Below are 25021 nucleotides of genomic sequence, written 5' to 3'. Positions count from 1 at the left end.
CACACCTAACCTAACACAACCAAGCCTGACCGCACCTAACCTAACACACCAAGCCTGATAAACCTAACCTAACACAACCAAGCCTGACCACAACCTAACCTAACACACCAAGCCACACCTAACCTAACACAACCAAGCCTGACCACACCTAACCTAACCAAACCAGACCACACCTGAACAAAACCGGTGAGAACAGTGTGTGTGTGTGTGTGTGTGTGTGACCCAATAAAGACACAGGTCCTACTATCGCTCGCGTGGGCGTTCGGGTCCGCCAGGCTATGTGACCTTCAGAGTACAAATACGAGATTAAATTGCGGTACTATTATCCTACGCTCTTATGACGACCAGGTAATTTTCTTCGCTGATTATATCGAATTTTTTTAGGGTTCGTTGTGAAGATATTGAACCGTGTGTGTGTGTGTGTGTGTGTGTGTGTGTGTGTGTGATCATAAAGCTTCGGGTAACAGCAGCCATTAGTGGTGTAAGTCAGCTGACGTGTCTGGGTACTGCACTGTGATTACCTCAGATGACTCTCTCTCTCTCTCCCTCCACTACACCTGCTCCTCATTACACCTACACAGGCGCTACCCGTTGTGTGCGTGTGTAGTGGTGTTCTTTTACTGACACACACAAACTCCCTTACACTAAAACGCATTCCTTCAAACTTTACACACACACACTTACGCCTGTAATATTCTCTCACTTAACTAGAATTACGGACACATAACTGAGTGCATTCTTTCCTCGACACACTTACAAACTGAGTGTGTCCTCTACCCAGGACACACTTATAATTGTCTCCCCCCTTACACTCTGGGGTTGTCATGCCTGGTCACGTACTAAAAATTAAGTGCATAATGGTTATTCACTCAACAGCGTCTCATAATAACTAGTGAGTGCATCTATTAATCTTGGTAATCTGTCGCACACACTTGCAGCTGAGTGTGTTCCCAGTCACGACGCTGACACACTTACTCCTGTTTCCATCTTAACAAAGTTCACACAAGTACAGTGGAGTATGTTTACACTTGATATAATACACACACTTACGACTTAAAATGTGTTTTCACTACAACAAGTTCACACACTTATGGCTGAGCGTGTTGCCACTTACCGTACTTCACACACTTTAATATAGTGTCACTGGTTCCATTTAACGAGGTTCACGCACACTTTCCCCGAGTGTTACAACATCAACTGACTGTCACACACACACAGTCAACAGTCTCTTTAAAACTGGTTATGCCGAGTTTCTTGAGTTAAAAATAAATAAAAAAAAATAAAATACATAAAAATATTTAAAAAAAAATCACATTTAAAAATTCCTTATTAATTTTCAATGAACTTTGTATAAACACAGTCCCGCCATTCCCAGGATTATCACTAACAACAACAACAATGACAATAACAATGACAGTTTTCAGTAGCGGGGTCGTACCTACAATAACACGTCCGTCACACATCACATTTCCACTCAAACTTCTTTATCTTTCTCAACAAAGATTTATATCACTGGTGTATTTTTTTGCGTCAGGTCACAACAGCTGATAGGAACACACAGCCTGAATGGGAATCAGCTGATGGGAACATATTTAGACATGACCGGTGAGCGAGGTGGTGGTTGGTCGGGTGGTGCGTCCCACAACAACGCGACCTCCTCCGCCGCCCGCCACCCAGCCTGCCACGCGCACACTGACGCCGCCCACCCTCCCCGACCAACACACCGCCCCCAACACCACCCGTCCCGCCCCTAATATTGCTTGCCTGCCTGCCGACCTCCCTCCAGCACCCATCCCACACCTTAAACTACCACCCCAATCCCCACCCCACACCTAAACTACCTGCCCACCCTCCCCCAACAACATACTGTATCCCCACATCTAAATCCCACTTTCTCCCCCTCCACTCTCTCATTTCCCTACTCCTCCCCACCTCTCCCCACCCTCTGCACAGTCACCTACTCCTCCCCACCACCACTCTTACCTCCCTACATCTTCCCTACCCTTCCTCCCCACACGTCCATTCCTCCCTTTAAGTTTCCATTCTCACTAAGCTCATCGTCTCGACACCCCCCATACACCAGCTCTCCTTTCCTCCCTCCCTCCCTTATCCTTCCTTCCTTCCCTCCCCTCCCAACCAACCTTCCTTCCTTCCTTCCTTCCTCCCCTCTTTCCCCTACTCAACCGTCCTTCCCTCCCTCTCCTCAATCATTCCTCTCCCTCTACTTATCATCCTCCCTCCCTCTCCCTGTCATCTCAATATTACAGGCTATTATCCGCTTTCATTTTTCTCTCTCTTTATCTCCGTCCTTCTCTCCTTCCTCCCCTCTCTCCTCCTTTCTTTCTTCTTTCCTCCTATCTCTGTCGTTCTTTCTTCCTCTCCTTCCTCCTCTCTCCCCTCCCCCCTCCCTCTCCTTCCTCTTCTCTTCTCCCATCTCCAGTGTTTATCATGGATTATCTTATCCTCTGTCATCTTTAACCTCTCTCTTAGCATCGTCTTATTCTCCGTTGCTTTTCCCATCTTCCCTGATTCGTTAATTTGTCTCATTTGCTTATTCTCATTCTTTGTTGTCCATTCTCTCTGTTTCTTCTTTTATCATGATTCTCTTATGTCTCCTATTTAGCTCTAAGTCTTTATTTATTCCATTTCTTCTCGTATATATTTCGTTTATTATTATTTATACCTTCTTACTTAACATCAACACATCAACACATACAACAGAAGCCCATAAACATCGCCAGGAGTAAACACAAACAACATGACCTACTGTGCAGACAACATCAGTAAACACAAACAACATCACGACACACAAACATCAACATCACTCGTCACATTTACCCGGGTAGCCGATAACGTCACTAGAGGGAGTGTAAGGCGACAGTAATTTGCATTCCATCTTAAAATTGAATCATTCTTTATCTTCTTAAGTTTCATTTAATACAGATCATAATAAATCAAACAACCACTTGATTAATGTAAACAAATCAAACGATCACTTGATTCATGTAAACAAATCAACAAATCAATTACCTCGAATGACGTCACACCTGAGGGATTTTTTTAGCTCTGATTTTACTGGGATTTATGGTACAATATCCTACACACAAAAAAAAGAGAGGAATTTTTCAGGATTTTTTTTCTCCTCTACTCCATTATATAAAAAATCCCAACAATAACAGCGAGAAAGGCGAGTCCTGAGCCCTAGGAGTTGACCTTTATATAAATTTTTTGGAGAACACAAAGTTGCTATTGATAACCTCTCTCTACCTTCCCCCCTCTTCTACCTCTCTCTCACCTCCCCCTCCCTCACCTCCCTCTCCCTCACCTCCCTCTCCCTCACCTGACCTGACCTCCCTCACCTCCCTCTCCCTCACCTCATATTTGTCTTACTATCTCTGTCCCGCTCTCAGCCGCCCCAGGAACCTGCCCTATATATTATGATTACATTTTTACCTTTAGACAGTGGAACTATGCCCACCTTACCCCTTCAACCTCCTCCTCTTCCTGCTTCTCCTTCTTCTCCTGCTCCTGCTTCTGCTTCTTCTCTTCCTGCTCCTGCTGCTCCTCTTCCTGCTTCTGCTTATCCTCTTCCAGCTTCTTCTCCTCCTCCTGCTTCTTCTCCTCCTCCTGCTTCTGCTCCTCTTCCTCCTTCTGCTTCTCCCTCTCAATATGGGTTTACAAAGGGAAAATCTTGTCTAACAAATCTGCTAACGTTTTTTAGGAAAGTCTTCGAGGTAGTAGATAATGACGAAAATTACGATGTTATTCACTTAGAATTCAGCAAAGCATGTGACAGAGTACCGCATCAGAGGATTCTGAGAAAAGTTAAAGCTCATTGTATCCAGGGGAAAATTTTAAATTGGATAAAATCATGGCTCACCGATAGAACACAGAGGGTCATCCTTGACCACCGAAGGGTCAAGACGTACCTGGCGCTCCTCTCGGAGCAGCCAGGTCAACTGTTAAGTTGGCCCATACCAACCCCCTCCCCTGAACCCTCCTCCCCACCGGAATATCAACAAGTTCTCGCCAGAAGTTACAATTTCATTTAGGAAAGGAACGGAACCAGTGTTAAACCGAGGTGAACAGTGGTGAACAGTGCTTAAGTCAGTGAGAACAACTCAACAGTAACAGTCGCACCCAAGTTAACCTTCACACAGTGAGGTCCCAGGTACCCAGTGATAACGGCCCCCGCGAGACCCAACAACAACCACCGATGTGTTAATCCGTCTACGATAGGAAGGCCTGGGACCAAACCTCACTCATATAACACCATCTGTGAGGGAATTACTACACCACATGTCCCTCATAACACCATATGTGAGGGAATTACTACACCACGTCAACATCACACCATCGTCACGTGAGGTCCCTCATAACACCATCACTCACACTCATAACACCTGTGAGGGAATTACTACACCACGGAATTACTACACCACGTGAGGTCCCTCATAACACCATCTGTGAGGGAATTACTACACCACGTCAGGCCCCTCATAACACCATCTGTGAGGGAATTACTACACCACCACGTGATGAGGCCCCTCATAACACCATCTGTGAGGAATTACTACACCACGTGAGGCCCCTCATAACACCATCAGCGAGGGAATTACTACACCACGCCAGGTCCCTCATAACAACATCTGAGGGAACTACTACACCACGTGAGTTCCTCCTAACACCATCTGGGAGGGAGTTACTACACTACGAGTTTGCTGTTCAACACCTACATTAATCTGTATGTTCACTGTATGTTCCTTTACCTTTCTCTAATGAAGGCTTTTGTTAAACCACCAATGTATGTAATAAGTGATTTATGTCCAATGTATATTTTCAGCCTTCGGGCTGCAGAATTTTTTCAATAAACCGTTAATTATTATTATTATTATTATTATTATAGATGGTGTTAAATCTGAGTGGGGCCGTGTAACCAGTGGGGTTCCCCAGGGGTCAGTACTAGGCCCACTCTTGTTCATAATCTACATAAACGATCTAGATATTGGGATCAGCAGTGACATAAGCAAGTTTCGGATGACACCAAAATAGGGCGGCAGATTAATTTAGGGCAGGATGCAAATGCATTACAGGAGGATCTAAATAAACTGCAGGGGTGGTCTGAAAAATGGCAAATGAAATTCAACACCAGCAAGTGCAGCGTACTTAATATTGGAAGAACAAATACTGTCAATGTATACAGCCTTAACAACATCAACCTAGAGAAGTCGACTTGTGAAAGAGACCGAGGGGTACTTGTAAGCCCGGAACTACGGCCTAGAAAACAGTGCGTTAATGTTCGAAATAAGGCAAACAGAGTATTAGGTTTTATATCTAGAAGTGTAAGTAATAAGAGTGCAGAGGTCTTATTGCAACTATATCTTGCGCAAGTCAGGCCGCACCTCGATTATGCGGTTCAGTTCTGGTGCCCTTATTATAGAATGGATATCAATTCACTGGAGTCGGTGCAACGAAGAATTACGAAAATGATTCCGGGACTTAGAAACCTTCCATATCAGGATAGGTTAAAGAAACTAAACTTGCATTCCCTAGAAAGACGAAGAGTGCGGGGAGATATGATACAAGTATTAAAGTGGGTGAAAGGAATCAATAAAGGGGATATAGATAAAGTTCTTATAATATACGAGCAGGATAGGACTCGGGAGCAACGGATTTAAGTTGGATAAGCTTAGGTTTAGGAGGGAGATAGGAAGGAACTGGTTCACAAATGGGGTGGTGGACGAGTGGAACAAGCTTAGCAACTTTGTAGTAAGTGCTGGAACGCTGGAAAGTTTCAAAAGGAGGCTAGATAGATTCATGGATGATAGAGAGTGGTAGTAACTCTCGACAGGAGCTGCCATGCACAGGTCAACCGGCCTATTGCAGACTCCTTATTTTCTTATGTTCTTATATGCTCTTACCTGCTTCTCTTCCTGCTTCTTCTCATTTTCCTTCTTCTTCTACTCCCTTTCCCTCCTTCTCTTCCTACTTCCTCTGATCTTACTCATCTGATCCTCTTCCTTCTTCTCTTCTTCCAGCACTACCTCCTCTTCCTCCTCCACCTACTCTTCCTCCTCTTCCACCCTCTTCTCCTCCTCTTCCTCCCAGAAAAAGCTTCTTATCAATAGAGTTTCATACATTATCTAGCGTGTTGGTCATCTGTCTTTATGAAACCAGACAGTGTCACCATCCTCCAGTACACACACACACACACACACACACACACACACACACACACACACACACACACACACACACACACACACACACACACACACACACACTTTCCTTTTCTCCGTAAGCATTAGCTAGCACGCTTCTTTCCACCCTCAACCTCCCATTTAATATCTACTAATCCACTACATACAAGGAAAGTTCTCGCGTTTTTTGAACTGCTGGGCCCCGGCTGGTTGGCTGGTAGGTCGAAACTGGGTTAGTATAGGCTGGTAGGGTCGACACATAGCTGGTAGAAAGCGTATACCAGTAGCTTCTAACTCGTCTTCTGGTCGCCTGGTAGGAGCTGGTCGCCTGGTAGCAGATGGTAGATGGAGTAGCTTGTGCTTTTCAAATACACGATAGTAAACTAGTCGCCTGGTAGAAGCTGGTCGTGTGAGAGAGGGTGCTGGTAGGAGGTGGTCGCGTGAGAGTGAGGGTGCTGGTAGAAGCTGGTCGTGAGAGAGGGTGCTGGTAGGACCTGATCTAATACCTCACCTACCCTATGGTTTTGTGGGATCGTCTTTCAGTATAGGCAGATGTTGTCCCCCCTCATACCTGAAATAGTTCCCCATCACCCACCCATCACCCCTATCACGGGTATACCTCCTCTATACAACCATTCTCTCTCTCTCTCTCTCTCTCTCTTCATACCTACTCTCATTCCTTCCCTTAATTACCACTACAACATTCCCCGCCCCCCCCAATTCAAACGTCTTTGCAAACTCACTAAGCTTTACACAACAAACAAACTTCAAAGTAAACCCAATAAGCTTTAAACAACAAACAAACTTCAAAGTAAACCCAATAATCTTCACAAACAAACTTCAAAGTAAAACCCATTAAGCTGTACACAAACAAGCCTCAAACGTTTACTTAAGTCACCCCACCTGAGCCAACACACAGTGAGTCCCCCTGGTCGACTTGTCTTATTTAGTAACTTAAAAGGGGACTTGTGGAGGTGGTCAGCGTCTCTTGAGAATGTACGGGAGACGAGGTAAAGGGATATTTCTACCTCCTGTGTCATTGATGTTTTGAGGGTGAGGTAGGGTGAAGTAGGGGTGAGGTAGGAGGTAGGGGTGAGGTAGGAGGTAGGGGTGAGGGGGAGGAAGGGTGAGGGATTAGGGAGAGAAGTTAAAGAGGAAAGGGGGAGACTGAAGTAAGGGGAGATGCCAATTAGAATAAAAGTCTACCATTTATTGGTTCCTAGGGAGGGGGGAGGAAGAGAAGGTAGAAGGTTGGTGAGAAGATGGGAGAGGTGAAGAGGAGGAAATGCAGGAGAGAGGTAAGGAGAGGGGAGGGAGGAGAAGGAGGAGGAGGAGGAGGAGGAGGAGGAGGGGAGGAGGAGGAGGAGGAGGAGGAGGAGGAGGAGGGAGGAGGAGGAGGAGGAAGGAGAGAGAGAGAGAAAAGCTCTCTCTCTCTCTCTCTCTCTCACGCCTCAACTTTCACACTGTGGTCTCTGCTAAGGGTGTTCTGGTCTCGCTGCCACTCACACTTTTATTAACGTCTATTCTATTGTCACTCTTTTATCACCTGTTTCTTCAACCACACGCTTTATTGTCTCCTGTTAACTTCTCCTCTTTCTTTAGAAAGGTAGAAGCGCATGGCATCAAAGGTAATATCCTTAAATGGATTAGGGCGTGGTTAAGGGACAGGAAACAGCGAGTGAGCATAAACGGCACTAAATCGCATTGGAGTAACGTCACTAGTGGAGTTCCCCAAGGCTCAGTACTTGGACCATTATTATTTATTATATACATAAACGACATAGATATCGGCATAGACAGCAACATAAGTAAATTTGCTGATGACACTAAAATAGGACGTGTAATTAAATCTGACGAGGACTCTGCAAACTACAGGAAGCTCTAAACAAATTTTTCGAATGGTCGGAGAAATGGCAGATGAAATTCAATGTAGACAAATGTAAAGTACTCAGTATAGGAGATGTAAACAGGGAAACCAGTTACCAGATGAACAACGATGCCATTGTGGAATCCAACTGCGAGAGAGATTTAGGAGTAATGATAAGTAGGATCTTAAGCCAAGTAAACAATGTGTTTTTGCTCGTAACAAGGCTAACAAAGTACTTGGGTTCATACAAAGGAGTGTTAGTTACAAGACTAGCGAGGTCATCTTAAAATTATATCTAGCGCTTGTGAGACCTCACCTGGATTACGCAGTTCAGTTCTGGTAACCTATTACAGAATGGATATAGAATCATTGGAAAGAATCCAGAGGAGAATGACAAGAATAATCCCGGGCATTAGGAACCTTGAGTACAGAGACAGGTTAAAGATCTTAATTTGCACTGAGAGACGTAGAGTGAGGGGCGACATGATAGAGGTGTATAAATGGAAGTCAGGTTAAACAAAGGGGACATTACAAAGGTACTCAAACTATCCACCCAGGAGCAAACCAGTAACAATGGCTTTAAATTAGACAAATTTAGATTTCGGTGAAATTGGTAAACACTGGTTTGGAAACAGAGTAGTGGATGAGTGGAACAAGTTACCAAATATCATCATTAACTCGAATACGCTGAATAGCTTCAAACATAGGTTGGATGCTTATATGTGCAATAGGGTTGGGCAAAACGGACTGCCCAGTATGGGTCAATAGCCTGCTGCAGTTTCTCCATTCTTATGTTCTTATGTCTATGTTTCACCACCATCACCACTCACTACTACCACCAACTACCACACCACCACTCACCACCACTACCACCACCACTACCACCACCACTACCACTATTATCACACTCACTACCACACCATTACCACCACCACACCACTACCACCACCAACTACTCACCACACATTCTCCACAGTACTAATATCACCACCATTACACATCACCACACCCACACCACTACTACCACCATCTATCTAATATACCAGGAATAGCCGTGTGTCTGTCTGTCTGTTCCTGTTCGTTCTGGGCAGCCGAAACGGCACAATCGTTTTTCATCAAAACTTGGTGGAAAAACGCAAAAATTCGAAGAGTGGAACAAAACCTGGTCCCAAGTCGATGGTTTCTTTAGGAAGGCATTAATTAACCATTATATTTACACTGGAAAACGATGTCGCTGCAGGACGGCGGTTGGCCGCTAGCCAAACATGAGCGCTCAAACTTTCACCGGGCAAGAAGGGCCTGCGATCACTTATCACTGCTAATAATACCACAACCAAGTGTATTTCAGTTTCTAAATCTATCTATCTATCTACTATCCATCTATCTATCATCCATTCATCTATCTATCTTCCTGAATTGTCACGACCAAACCTCCACCTCACCTCAGTGGTCTGTCTTAAGCCACAATATAGTTTTAAAGATTTATTTTCTCTCTGATTCTGCTGTCTGTATTCTGTATCTGTCTGTTCATCTGTCTTGCCACATAATGGTCTTTCAAAATGCCACTGAGAGAGAAGAGAGAGAGAAAAAAAGAGAGAGAGAGAGAGAGAGAAACGTATACGGTAATCCTCACCTCCAATTAGGCACGAGAGATGGTAATGTTCTCCAGGTGAGTTCAGTACCTCACCACTCAGGAGGTCGGCAGGTGAGGGGTAGGTCATGGTAGTTTGTTCTCAAAGTGTTCTCACGTCCTAAGAGTGAGAAAGTTTATCTCATGGAAATTATTTTTTTGGAGAATCACGGCCTTGTGTGTATGTGTGTGTGTGTGTGTGTGTGTGTGTGTGTGTGTGTGTCGTATGAATAATTTTAGAGATTCAGGTACTTTTGTATACCGTATGTTTGTATGTATGTAGGAATGTATGTATGTATGTATGTATGTATGTATGTATGTATGTATGTATGTATGCATGTATGTATGTATGTATGTATGTATGTATGATGTATGTATGTATGTATGTATGTGGGGTGGTAGGGAAGGGGATGGTAGGGATAGAGAGGGCAGGAATAGGTGGTGGGGAATTGGTAGGGTGTGATCAGAGAGGATGGGGAAAGGGTTTAAATAGGAGGGGAGTTGAAATAGAGGATTGAGAGGATTTAAGGATGGGTTCATGGAATTGGGTTGGGTTGGGTTGGGTGGAGGAGGTTTACCTTTTGCCTATCTGAGAGTGGTGGTGGGATGAAGTGGGGTGCTGTGGGATGAGTGTGCTGTGGGATGGAGGGGTGCTGTGGGGTGAAGTGGGTGCTGGGATGGAGGGGTGCTGGGGATGGAGGGTGTGGGATGGAGTGGGGTGCTGTGGGGTGAAGTGGGTGCTGTAGGGTGAAGTGGTGCTGGGGATGGAGGGTGTGTGGGGTGAAGTGGGTGCTGTGGGATGGAGGTGCTGGGGTGGTGCTGGGGATGAAGTGGGGTGCTGTGGGGATGGAGTGGGTGCTGTGGGATGGAGGGTGCTGGGGATGGAGGGGTGGTGTGGGGTGGAGTGGGTGCTGTAGGGTGAAGTGGGGTGCTGTGGGATGGAATGGGTGCTGTATGGGGTGCTGGGGATGGAGGGGTGCTGGGGTGAAGTGAGGGTGTTGGGGATGGAGGGGGGTGAGTGGGGTGCTGGGATGGAGGTGCTGGGGATGAGGAAGGATGAAGTGGTGCTGGGGATGGAGGGTGCTGGGTGAAGTGGGTTGGGATGGGAGGGGGATGGGATGAAGTAAGGGATGGAGGGTGCTGGGAGGGGTGCTGGGGATGAAGTGGGTGCTGTGGGGTGAAGTGGAGCAATGGAGTGGAATGGGTGGCTTGGAGGGGTGGGACCAGAATGTCACCACCCACGGAGAGAGAGAGAGAGAGAGAGAGAGAGAGAGAGAGAGAGAGAGAGAGAGAGAGAGAGAGAGCCAATGACGACGGCGGTGGTGAAGAAGGCGGTGTTGGAGACATGTACAATGGTGGTGATGGTGGTGGTGATGATGGTGCGGTGGTGATGGTGGTAGTGATGGCAACGCCGGAGAAACTATCGCACATCACCGAACTTTAAGAATAAAAGAATTGCCTCCACATGACAAGGCAACGAAGGAAAAATTATAAGAGAAACTGAAAGGAAATAATGCAGGAGATGTGACGGAGTAAAAGACATGAGTGACAGACGGAGACGGGACGGAGCCATGAGGGTTTCACAAGACGTCAACAAGAGAGGAAGAGAAGGGGGAAGAGGAGGAGAAGAAGAGGAGGAGGTGGAAGAGTAGCAGAAAGAGGAGGAGGAGGAAGAGTAGCAGAAAGAGGAGGAGTAGGAGGAGTATAAGAAGGGGAGGAGGGGAAAGAGGAGGAAGCAGAGAAAACAAGAATAAGAAGAGGAGGAAGAGGAGATGTAAGAGAAACGAGGAGAAAGTACAACAGATTATCCATCGTAAACGCACTTTTGAACGCAGTCGTCTCAACCAATCACACGGCCGTTTAGCCAAGTGGTAACCAATCATAGGGCTCATTTATGATCTGTCAATCAACCAATGATAGGAATCTATTATCATCAAGTGTTTACCAATCACAGAGCACGTTCATGATGGTATTTTCAGCCAATCGCAAGGCCGTTTTAAAATAACCGGATTTGTATTCGTAATGACTGTCTGTCTGTATCGAGTCATTCACCAGTTGACGTCCGACACACACACACACACACACACACACACACCTGATGATTAAACACCTAAACACTGGGAGGTCAGGTTAGGTTAAGTTAGGTTAGGTTAGGCTAGAGATTAGATTAAATTACATTCAGTTAGGTTAATTCAGGTTAGATTAGACAAGGTAAGATAAACAGAGGAGGGTATTCCCGTTAACAGTGTCCATAACAGGTAGAACAACGGTAACAACGGCAATAGAGGCAACAATAACAGTAAAAATAACAGAGAGAACATACAGGCACCTGATACCAGTGACTGTTGTTAACGGTGGAGGGAAATAACAGTTATGACGTCACGAAATAATAAAAGTGATAATAACAATAACAAATAATAATAACAAGAGTATCGGTAATAATACAAATTTAACCATAATAATAATAATAATAATAATAATAACACACACACACACACACACACACACACACATAACATTCTCCAAGGCGAATATAAGTAATAACGAGAGACAAAAGTGAAAAGTAATAACATGAAAACTCTGTAGTCACTTCCATCACCACCGCTGGAGGCTACCACGAAGGAGGGAGAGAGGGAGAGGAGGGAGGGAGAGAGAGAGAGAGAGAGAGAGAGAGAGAGAGAGAGAGTACCTACCTAACCAGGGAGTAGAAGGTAAACCCATTGACAGCTCAGCTTTAAAACCTAAGCGCGGGAGAATAGATACATCACCTCCCTCTCACCTCTCACTTCCTCACCCCCCCCACTCACACCACTCCTCCTACACTCACCAGACACCTCCTTGAGAGATTTATTACCTGCGAATTTTCCCATACATCGACGTATAAAACCGTCTCCAGGGCCCTATCTTAAACACATCACCGGGATAGTTTAGTTACCCCCCCATCCCGCAGTACCAAAGAAAACGTACGCCGCCTCCTCCTCCGTCACCACCCACACTCAACCTCCCGACCCTAAGTGTATACCGGCCGTTGGAGAAGAAATCTACGGTATATTAACCGAATTTATTACCGGGGAGACTTTTAACTGCTAGCAACAGTATATAGATGTTTTAAAGATACCTCAGCCATGATGATTTTAGTAGTTACGAAGTTTTTAAATTTTTTTTGTCATTGCTGAGTTTACACTATTATTTCAAATTGTTTCCCCGGGTTAATCTTTTTCCCCGTAAGTACTTGTACAGTAAATCCTCCCTATAACGGACTTCTTTCATTATAGAATCCGTTAGCGTGGGGATAGGATTTCCATATCTAACGAACCCTCGATATAACGCCCTTTCATCTTTATATAATCCGTTAGATGGAGGTTTCACATCTAATAAACCCTCGATATAACGGAATTTCCTCTCCATGTAGACCGTTAACTAGAGGTTTCACTATACAATATATACCCTCGCATGTTAACTGGTTCCCGTTGTAGTCATATACCGAACAGGATGATGGCGTCTGATTGGCTGTTTCGTTTACTGTCTGATTGGCTGCTTCGTTTACTGTATTATAACAAGACCCAGGTAAAATATGTTACGGTACAATTCATTTATGGAAAGTTAATAAATGGCTAATTGCCTTCAGTGTTAGATTCATAGATTAATAATTCAATTAAGAGCTGGATATTTTTTTTTTACCTCAGCCAGTGTGTGTGTGTGTGTGTGTGTGTGTGTGTGTGTGTGTGTGTGGTGTTTACATCTCCATTAATGTATATCTGTGTGACCTTTGACCTAGTAACCAACCCTAAAACAACACACACACACACACACACACACACATACACCTGAACAGCCCCACCATGCCAGCCATTACTAATTAAAAATATTCACGGGAAAAAAAAAAAAATAACTTGCAAAACTTTCTAACCCAAACCACGAATAGGAATGGAAATACCTACCGAGATCCATTTGCATATATGCCATTAAACCGCCTACCACCCCCCCACCCCACCCCCACCACCCACACCGGGGGGGGGGGTCGGATAAATAAATAAATCAGTTCCCCGTTTTCCTCAACTTGTTTTAATAAGAGTTTGGTGGGGGGTTTTCATCCGTGGTTTAATTTTACAGGATGATATCAGCTAGAGGTTTATATACTGTGTGTGTGGTTTATCTTTTAGGTGACTGAAGTGTTATATAGGATATCTGGTTTACTTTTAGATATAGATTGGTTCGTTTTTTGTGTGGTTTAAGTAAGAATAATCCGGTTTTCTTTGGGTTTAACTTTGAGGTTTATCATCACGCCATCATATAACACACACACACATACACACACACACACACACACACACACACACACACACACACACACACACACACACACACACACACACACACACCTAACGTCCCTGTGTTCCCGTCTCTCATACAAGGTCAACAAACATTGCCATCGTCGTTAAAAGGATCGTTAGTTTGTTTGCATCATGTAAACTGTAAACAAATATGGGTGTTTGCATCCTCTCCTGGTGAGATATTATTGGCTTGCATAGATGGGTACGCGTGTAAACAATCAGGCTCCCGTAAACACACACACACACACACACACACACACATACGAGCACATAAACACACACACATATCCCCACGGAAGCAAACAAACAACCACGCACACGTAAACGCACACGCACACACACACACACACCAAGACCATGGTTATGCACATCAACCTCTCCTCCGACATTGTCCCACCTCCTTCCATTACTCTAGGTCCCAACACACTCCAGGTTGTAGATTCCAGTAAGCTCCTCGGCGTTACCATAGACAACAAACTAAATTGGAAACCACACGTCAGTGAAGTTGTCAAGTCCTCCAGTTTCCGTCTCCACCTCCTCTGCCGACTCAAGTCCCTCGGAGTTCCTGCACCCGCGCTCCTCAGTGTTTACTCAACATTCATACTTCCCAAGCTCACCTATGCCTCCCCCACCTGGTCTTCCTCCCTAAATGCCACACAACGTAAACACATAGAGAAAATGCAAAAGAGGGCATGCAAGATTATTCTCTCCCCTTCCTACTCCACATATCAAGAAGCGCTCAACACACTGACCCTTTCGGCTCTCACTGACCATCACCACGACCTCATCTGCAAACTTGGTAAGAAGCTTCTGCACCATCCTCGACACCGGCTCCTACTACCACCTGAGATCCCTCGCCCGAGAATTGCTGTTCGACACCACAACCGCATCCAGCCCATACGTGCACGAACTGATCGCTATAAGAACAGCCCAGTCCCAACCATTGTAAAAATTATCAATAACTTGTAATAAACCAGTGTATTCACTGTCAGTAAATCCTACTTCTTGCACTGTCATTATGTTGAAATGAACTGTAGTTTGAGCTTTTCCCCATCTAGTTATTATATATCTTATTTGTATCACTTATGTTACTTGTATATTATTTGTAATTAGAAACCCATTCCCCAATTATGTAACTGTATATTTTCAGCCTTCTGGCTGCTATGCTCTTTCAATAAACCGTTAATTATTATTATTATTATTATTATTATTATTACACACACACACACACACACACACACACACAAAACACGCACACACAAACACACCCCCCCAAAAAAATAACGACAAAAAAACATAATTAACTTTTCATATAAAACAATCTAAAAAAAATAATAACAAGAGTAATTAATCACAACACACCAGCTCTGTACCCTGACCACCTGCTTGAACACTGGAGAAAACTCTTTAAACCTGAGTGTGTACGCTGAACCAACGCTAGAGGTGAATCATCAAGCTTAACGTCGAACTGAATCATTAAAACGTCAGGATGAACGCTGAATCAACGCCAAGGCAGACTCGAATCACCTAACCTTAGCGTGGAAGTGAATATTAGACATCGTGATGCACCATAATCAACGCGAACGCTGGAGGTGAACGCTTGGGGGATGGTTGGGGTGGGGTGGGATGGCTGGGGGGTGGGGTAGAGGGTGGTGTGTGGTGGTGGGGGTGTGTGTGGGTGGGGAGTGGGTAGGGGGGGACCTCGACGTCAGCTAAGTGAAAATAGATCATTGTTCTCCTGGCTGGGACAAGATAAGAAAGAACCTGACGGGTAATAAGTTTGGCTGGACACCTTTCAGAAAGATGCCAGCGCGGGGGGAGGGAGGGTACTCCATTACCAGGTATGAATGGCGCCGGTGGGGGGGATACCACGCCCCCTTTACATTGATGTCATATTACTCACGCCCCTCACACTGATGTCATTGTGACTTCCCATTCTTCTCACTTTCACACTGTTGTCATACTATTATCACTGTTTAACCTTATATACTTTCTCTCACACTCATGTATTCTCTCTCTCTCTCTCTCTCACACACTTTTTCTCTAATCCTCACTCCAACATTCTTCCTTCCTCGTTCTGTCACACATACACTTGACACCTCCTCGAATTCTCATTCTCCGCCTTCACAGACCCACACACACACACACACACACACACACACACACACACACACACACACACACACACACACTCCAGCTGGTTGAGTTCTTCACAGTTTATGCCTTAAGAAGTCCACAACCACCTGCCCCCCCACCTACCTCACTGTCTTACAGAGAGGTCTGCCAAGTGTGAGGGAGTCTGCCAAGTGTGAGGATGTCTGCCAGGTGGTCTGCCAGGTGTAGGGTCTGCCAGGTGTCTGCCAGGTGTGAGGATCTGCCAGGTGTGAGGAGGTCTGCCAGGTGTGAGGAGGTCTGCCAAGAGGTCTGCCAGGTGTGAGGATGTCTGCCAGGTGAGGAGGTCTGCCAGGTGTGGAGAGGTGTGAGGATGTCTGCCAGGTGTGGGGATGTCTGCCAGGTGTGAGGAGGTCTGCCAGGTGTAAGGTCTGCCAAGTGTGAGGAGGTCTGCCAGGTGTGAGGAGGTCTGCCAAGTGTGAGGTCTGCCAGGTGTGGGGAGGTCTGCCATGTGTGGGGAGGCCTGCCAGGTGTGAGGCCTGCCAGGTGTGAGGAGGTCTGCCAGGTGTGGGGAGGTCTGCCAGGTGTGAGGGAGGTCTGCCAGGTGTGGGGAGTCTGCCAGTGTGAGGCTGCAGTGTGAGGAGGCCTGCCAGGTGTGAGGCCTGCCAGGTGTGAGGTCTGCCAGGTGTGGGGAGGTCTGCCAGGTGTGAGGAGGTCTGCCAGTGTGTGTGTGGGGAGGTCTGCCATGTGTCTGCCAGGTGTGAGAAGGTCTGCCAGGTGTGAGGAGGTCTGCCATATGTGAGGAGGTCTGCCAGGTGTGAGGAGGTCTGCCAGGTATGAGGGAGGTCTGCCAGGTGTGGGGAGGTCTGCCAGGTATGAGAAGGTCTGCCATGTGTGAGTCTGCCAGGTATGAGGAGGTCTGCCAGGTAAGGAGGAGGTCTGCAGGGTGTGAGGAGGTCTGCCAGGTATGAGAAGGTCTGCCAGGTGAGGAGGTCTGCCAGGGTGTGAGGAGGTCTGCCATGTGTGAGGAGGTCTGCCAGGTGTGAGGAGGTCTGCCAGTAGGAGGAGGTCTGCCAGGTGTGAGGGAGGTCTGCCAGGTATGAGAGGTCTGCCATGTGTGAGGAGGTCTGCCAGGTGGAGGGGAGGTCTGCCAGGTGTGAGGAGGTCTGCCAGGTGTGAGAGTCTGCCAGGTGTGAGGAAGTCTGCCAGGTGTGAGAAGGTCTGCCAGGTGTGAGGAGGTCTGCCATGTGTGAGGAGGTCTGCTAGGGGAAGGAGAAGGTCTGCCAGGGTGTGAGGAGGTCTGCCATGTGTGAGGATGTCTGCCAGGTATGAGGAGGTTCCCAGGTATGAGGAGGTCTGCCAGGTGTGAGGAGGTCTGCCATGATATTAGGAAAGTTCTGCCATGAGTGAGACCTGACATGAATTACGAAAAATCTGCCATCGGTTAGTTAGGTGTATTTTTTCTCTCTCGTCAGCAAACTTCATTTCGTCTGAATATGGATGAAAAATTGACACTTTAAAACACAAGATAATAATTGGAATACATTCAGAAAAATACGAGAATAAGAAAAAAAGAAAAACTGGTTTTTTTTAGATCCTCAGACTTTTTATTTTCTTGAACATAATGAAAAGTCTTGTTCTTCTTACGAAAACAAAAAACAAAATCCTCAGACTAAGAAAAAACGACTAAGTAATAAAATAAAATAAAAATAAATAAATGAATATAGATAAAAAATAAAATAAATAAATTAATAAATAAATAAAGTAAAAATATATATATAACCGGACTTTTTTAAGATAAACTATTTTCTCGTTTCAAATTTTTACGTAAATACTTTTTTTATAACATATACTTTTTTTCACCCAGCTTCAACACATGTTTTCCCTGACTAACCTGGCCTGGGTGCCGTCAAAACACAATAGCCTATAAAAACAGCTAAAAAAACAGCAAGCTTTCACCTTTTAGCTTTTATTTAGCTGAACACACACACACACAACTCTCTCTCTCTCTTGTCGTCTTTACAAATAACAATATATCTAAGGGAAAAAATAATGAGGAAAAAAAAAATAAGGAAAAAAATAGTGTTGATGTGTTGGGTTTATTATCGTTTTGTTTTTAAAGTTCAATATATACTGTCTTTAATGAGAGAGAGAAAAAAAAAAAAAAAAAAAAAAAAAAAAACACACTTTACGTCTTTTTAATACCAAGAACTTTCTCCCACGTCTTTGAGAGCAAGAAGGTCATTTAACATAGCCCCCCCCCCCACGTTACTGAGGTTTAAACATCTATACTTAAAGCAATGATAATAGCTTGTTTCACTTTTAGCCAATCAGATTCCTTTTATTTTGCCAGATTCTTTCACCTTTAAGCCAATCAGATTTCTTTTTACTTTTTAAGCCAATCAGGTTCTTTCACTTTTAAGCCAGATTCCTTTCACTTTTTAAGACAATCAGATTCCTTTCACTTTAAGCCAATCAGATCCTTCTTTAGTCCACCTGTGACGTCGTTTTATTTTTTAACATTACATGAGACGCTCAGGTAACACACAACATGTTGGAAAACTACCAAGAACAAGGTTATTATATCACTTCCGTCTTTCTGTCAGGTAAATCAAGCGTAAACAGTCTTAACTCCATTCTCTCTGGGTAGTTTGTGGACATGACCTAACCCAACCTCACTTCAGTTCCATAATCACCACTGACCCTCCCTCCTTATGTTATGGAGTTAAGGGCTAAAATACATAAATGATTCGTGATACCTGTACTACTCCTCTCAGGTTGCTTGAACACATTCCCCAGGTGATAAACATTGACCTAATTCACCTTATAGAAACAGATACGAAATAGTGAAAGAAATATGAATATTTAATATAAAAAATTAAACACGAAGGAAGGAAATATTAAATTGATGAAGAGAGAGAGAGAATTATTGAACGAGGAAATGTCGAGAGATAAGAGGTGCTAAACACACAAGAGTTGGGCACTACATCATGGCTGGAGGAACACTCGTCTAAGATTATCAGAGGACACACACACACACACACACACACACACACACACACACATACACAGGTAGTAGGTAGGTAGGCAGCTACCAAACAGGATACTACTGCCTGGGAAGATATTAGAAGCATAATGTGTTGCCTAATGGTAGACCCTTGCCATATGGCATCACGGAAATTGTGACCAAGTCCCAGGTTGCTGATCTGACTTTCTGTTTCATTTATACACACAATTGCAGGGTCTCAATTGTTTCTCTTACCATTGACAACAAACATACATATATAGTTTCTCACTTTTGATCTTTTTTTCATTTTTGTATTTATAGTTCTTTATTATTACTATTATTATTATGACAGTTACTGTATTATTATCATCATTATTTTTTTATTATTATTTTTTTTTTTTATCAAATTTTATTTATTATGAATTATTATTATTATTATTATTATTATTATTATTATTATTATTATTATTATTATTATTATTATTACATTGCCCCCAGGCCCCGATGTGGGTCAGTGACCCTGTCCGGGTGGGCTGATCCCAAAACACACACACACACACACACACACACACACACACACACACACACACACACACACACACACACACACACACACACACACACACACGGGAGTTGGATGAAGGGAGGGAAGAGAGGAGAGAGAGACACTGGAGTGAAAGTGAGTAAAAAGAAGAGGTAGTCAGAGTGGAAGAATAAGAGGTAAATGAAAGCGAGTGAATTGAGAGGAAAAGTTGAAATGAGTGAGGGAGAATGAGGAGTGAGAAGAGTGAGAGCGAGTGAGTGAGTGAGAAACAGTGAGTGAGAGTAAAAGGAAACACACACTCTAATGACCCGCACTCTCAACACACGGCAGTATTCAAGAGCAAACTTCCTCGTGTCTAATGGTTTAAGTTGTATCAGCAGAGTCGTGAGGGAAACTTCTGTCTGTATGGTGTGTGTGAAGTGTGTATTGTGAGTATAATTAAGGTAATATGGCGTGTATGGTGACTTTGTATATCCCTTCAATACGTCACACCATACTAATCACGCGTAGAAAAATATCAATCAACTTTTTAATATGCGTAAATGCGTAAAGAACACGCTACAATACACCCCCTTTATTATGTAGCTATTATATACATGAGAGGTATTAAACATTGCTGTGTACTAGGCATTGTCGTGTCCTCAGTTTGGGAGACAATTAATGCAACCAGACGGAAAAAAACTCTGCTGGATGCGCTACAATCTCACTACGTGATCCATTTGACGTACTGAACACATTGGCGTGGACCTGTAATTTAACATTGCTGACATACATGCAGACTTAAGCACACACACACACACACACACACACACACACACACACACACACACACACACCAATCCCCACCACACACACACACACACACACACACCAATCCCCACACCACACACACACACACACACACACCAATCCCCACACCCCCTCTACCAGCTAAGTCCTTGGGGAGGGAGGAGGACAAATTAACACCTGCCGCAGCACTGCACCTCGAACCATAACACAGGTGCACAGTCACACCTCAGGCTACACCACAACACCTGTAGGTAGATAAGTCCCTCTCAACTACACCTTGGGTATATCAAAGCAGCTATTACCACACTTTCACCTATATCTGAATACCTTTACACCCACAATACACCTTCACCCTAAACACTCATAGAAAACCTTTCCACAGCCCTTCACCTACACCTGAGCACCAGCTGTGGAGTACATCACGTCTCTTGAATTACACCCACAAGACACTACACACACACCCTGACCTACTCCCCGAGGCCCAGGGGATGAACCTGACGACCTGTAGCAAATACATCTTCAGCTAACATCCTCAAGATCCTCAAGGGAGAGTAGTAAAGCTCAGGGTGCGGCTAGTGGTAGAGGCGGGAACACTCTGGTACATAAACCCAGGCGGAGAAGTTACAATCTCACGAGCGATCCAGCAGATGGGAGGTGTGGCTGTCTGCAGGTGGCACACACACACACACACACACACACACACACACACACACAGAGGGATGTGGGTCTCTGCAACACAAAACTGCACATTTACATATTCCCCAACCATGGTGCTGAGGTGGCGCCACTTTCCACACTCCCTCACTGGGCTACGCTGGTCCTGCAACCTTGAGCTAAAAGATCCCTAGCAGGAGGTGGCATGAGCCCCGGATCCCAGGGCTTACGCTTGATCCTGGTGTCCTGTGGTTGAGAATATCTAACAAAGATGGACCCCGTCTTTGTGGTGTGGCTACCCTAGGTCTCCTGGCCGGGGCAGTAGGGTGGCCCTGGGAAGGCGTGAGTGTGGATGCCACTTACATTCAAGACGTGGCACTGTAACCTGGACGCACAGGTTACACAGAGGGAGGATGGCGCTGCAGCATGACAGCAAGCACCCCACTCCCTGACACACCCCTGGCACACTTGACATACTCCCTGACACACTCCCTGGCACACTCCTGACATACTCCCTGTACACTCCCTGCCACACCCCCTGGCACACCCCTGACATACCCCCTGCACACCCCTGGCACACTTCCTGACATCCCCGCCCCTGCACACCCATGGCACACTCCCTGGCACACCCCTGACACACCCCTGACACACCCCCTGACACACCCCTGACACACCCCTGACACCCCTGACATCCTCCCTCCCCCTGTGCACACTCCCCTGACATCTCTGACATCCTCCCCTGCCCCTGTGCACACTCCTGGCACACTCCCTGACATCCTCCCTCGCTCCCTGTGCACACTCCCTGACATACTCTCGACATCCTCCCCGCTCCCCTGTGCACACTCCCTGACATCTCCTTGACATCTCTCCCTCAGCACACTCCCCTGACACACTCCCTGGCACACTCCTGACATCCTCCCTGCCCCTGTGCACACTACAAACCCCAGTCAGAGAAACATCAGTAAATAAGATTTGTGGACCTGCCAATGGAACACCATCTGCCTCTGTCTTACACCAGAGTAAACGTGACGAGCATAACGAGCAGTGATTCCTGGGCTCTGAGTGAACCTGTCTTACTGTGAACCTTTTCCTGTGTGTATGAGAGCTATAGTACCTGAGGAGGAGGGAGGAGGAGGAGGAGAGGAGGAGAGGGAGGAGAGGGACACAGTAAAATGAGTTAAGTGTTATATCTCTTAAGTAACGACAAAAAACCAGCCGACCCGATACACACACACACACACACACACACACACACACACACACACACACACACACACACACACACACACACCTACCTGCTGCAAGGACACTCCACTCAATTAAGGTAGTACAAGTACAGTGCCTTAATACTGTGCTTGTTATATTGTCCCTAGTCTGTTGGTTCAGTTATAAAAAATATATAACTTTCCAATGACTCCTGCAGGCACGAGAGTGTGTGTGTGTGTATGTGTATGTGTGTGTGTGTGTGTGTGTTGTGTGTGTTGTTGTGTTGTGTGTGTGTGTGTGTAAAGACCTTGGAGGGAGGAAGGAGGCGGGAAGCCAGAGGGGGAGTTACAATGGTGTCCGTAGTGGCAACTCCAGACACCCCTATAGGCCCAGGTCACATAGAGGCGTATACACAGGTCAGGTTTCATTCCCCAAATGTTTCTAGTACGTGGAGTGAGGAGACCGAAAACCTCTAATTTAAGTACTTAATAAACAGTTACTAAATAACAATGACTTTGATTGTAGAGAGGCCAAGGTCACTGAAAACACAATTATAAACGTAAACTTTTAACTCAGACAGACAGACAGACAGACAGACAATAACTAAAGCCCCATCTTCCTTCCCATTATCTTTTAAATATTGTTTCTTAAGTTGGTATCAGTAATTTATTTAATATTTTTGTTTCACGTCTACTCTTCTTTCTTCCTCCCTCCTCCTTCTTTCTCCTTTCTCTTCTCCTTCCTCTTCTCCTCCTCTTCTTCTCCTCCTTCCCTCTTCTTTCTCCTCCTTCTTCTTCCTCATTCTAATCCTCCTTCTTTCTCCTCCCTTCTTCCCTTCCTTCCCACCCTCTCCTCTTCCTCCTTTCACACTCAATTATTTCTCTCCACTGTTTCCCCACCCCCCTGCTTCGTGATACTCTTTCAGGAACTTCACGTGTAGGGCCAACCTGACCTGAGGCCACAACCAACCTCACAACTCCCTTACTGTAAAAAATATCGAGGGCTTGTACAGTCCAGGTAAATAATTAATAAAGTGTCTACCAGGTGAGTGAGTTGGCTCCTCATCTGGCCCTCTCCTCAGTGAGAGAGAGAGAGAGAGAGAGAGAGAGAGAGAGAGAGAGAGAGAGGTCAACTAACTCGCCAATCACCTTATGGTTACAGAGGCAGGCCAGGTAAGAGATGCACCTTGGCAATACCTAATTAGGGACAAGACATCGCAAAGTACCTGAGTTACACCTACTAACTGGGGAGGGGGGTGTACTTTCCACTCCATCTGTGTAGAATGACTAAAACACTTAAGTTAAACCATGTGAAAAATGACTAAAACACGAAATATCCCGGAAAGTTAAACCAAGTGAGATTACTATAAAACACGAAACATAAACCACGATAAATAATTAAAACAACCACACACAAAACCAAGGACGTGGAATGATTCAAACACGAAACATAAAAAATCAATCAACAAAAAAAAGTTAGGAGATCATAAAAATATACATAAGGAAAACAAAAACATATATAAACAAAAGAAAATGGGAGGAGGGGAGGAAATAGGGAGGTGGGGGGAGAAAATGGGAGGAGGGGGAGGAAATAGGGGAGGTGGGGGAGAAATGGGAGGAGGGGAGGAAATAGGAGGGGGGAGAAAGGGAGGAGAGGGAGGAAGGGGAGGTGGGGAGGGAGGGAGGGGAGGAAATAGGAGGTGGGGGGAGAAAATGGAGGAGGGAGGAAGAGAGGTGGGGAGAAAATGGGAGGAGGGGAGGAAATAGGGGAGGTGGGGGGAGAAATGGGAGGAGGGGGGAGGAAGGAGGTGGGGGGAGAAATGGGAGGGGGAGGAAATAGGGAGGTGGGGAGAAAAATGGGAGGAGGGGAGGAAATAGGGAAGGGGAGAAATGGGAGGAGGGGGAGGGAGAGGGGGGGAGAAATGGGAGAGGGGGGAGGAAGAGAGGTGGGGGGAGAAAATGGGAGAGGGGGAGGAATAGGAGGTGGGGGAGAAATGGGAGGAGAGGAGGAAATAGGGAGGGGGGGGGGAGAAAATGGGAGGAGGGGAGGAAATAGGGGAGGTGGGGGAGAAAAATGGAGAGGGAGGAAATAGGGAGGGGGGAGAAAATGGGAGGAGGGGAGGAAATAGGAGGGGGAGAAATGGGAGGAGGGAGGAAATAGGGAGGTGGGGGAGAAAATGGGAGGAGGGGGAGAAATAGGGAGGTGGGGGGAGAAATGGGAGGAGGGGGGAAATAGGGAGGTGGGGGAGAAAATGAGAGGGAGGAAATAGGAGGTGGGGGAGAAATGAGGAGGGGAGAAAATAGGAGGTGGGGGGAAGAAGTGATTTGGCCTCATCTGAACCCCGTTATTATCGACCTGAGAGAACAACAACGGGACACCCACAGCCCGTATCGCAACACCTATATCGTATTATTGGTTTGGAAACACTGCCTCGCTGTCAGTGTTTCCAATTGAATATAACACACCAATACTGTGTACATCCCTGGTATGTATATCTGTTTTTCTCACACACACACACACACACACACACACACACACACACACACACACACACACACACACACACACACACACACACACACACACACACACTCTGCTCTCTTTGGGATTACCTGAAAATTGATACCAGCTTATTTTTCCTGGATTATAAGACCCCAGCTTATTTTACTTGATATTAA

The 25021-nt window shown here is 45.5% G+C and overlaps 1 protein-coding gene across 1 annotated transcript in view; it reads right to left on the bottom strand.

Annotated features, from left to right (window-relative positions):
• LOC121872159 (rho GTPase-activating protein 32-like) overlaps positions 1-1682 on the bottom strand; it is a gene marked incomplete at its 3' end in the record, with an annotated part of 107721 nt that extends 106039 nt beyond the window's left edge. Inside the window, 1 exon segment of the mRNA XM_042374837.1 lies at positions 1443-1682.
• Positions 1683-25021: the final 23339 nt, after the last annotated feature.

This window comes from Homarus americanus, unplaced genomic scaffold, assembly GCF_018991925.1.
Source record: "Homarus americanus isolate GMGI-L3 unplaced genomic scaffold, GMGI_Hamer_2.0 scaffold26019, whole genome shotgun sequence".
NCBI classification, from domain to species: domain Eukaryota; kingdom Metazoa; phylum Arthropoda; class Malacostraca; order Decapoda; family Nephropidae; genus Homarus; species Homarus americanus.
Note: the sequence above shows the minus strand (reverse complement) of the source record. Positions and strands in the feature narration are given on the sequence as shown.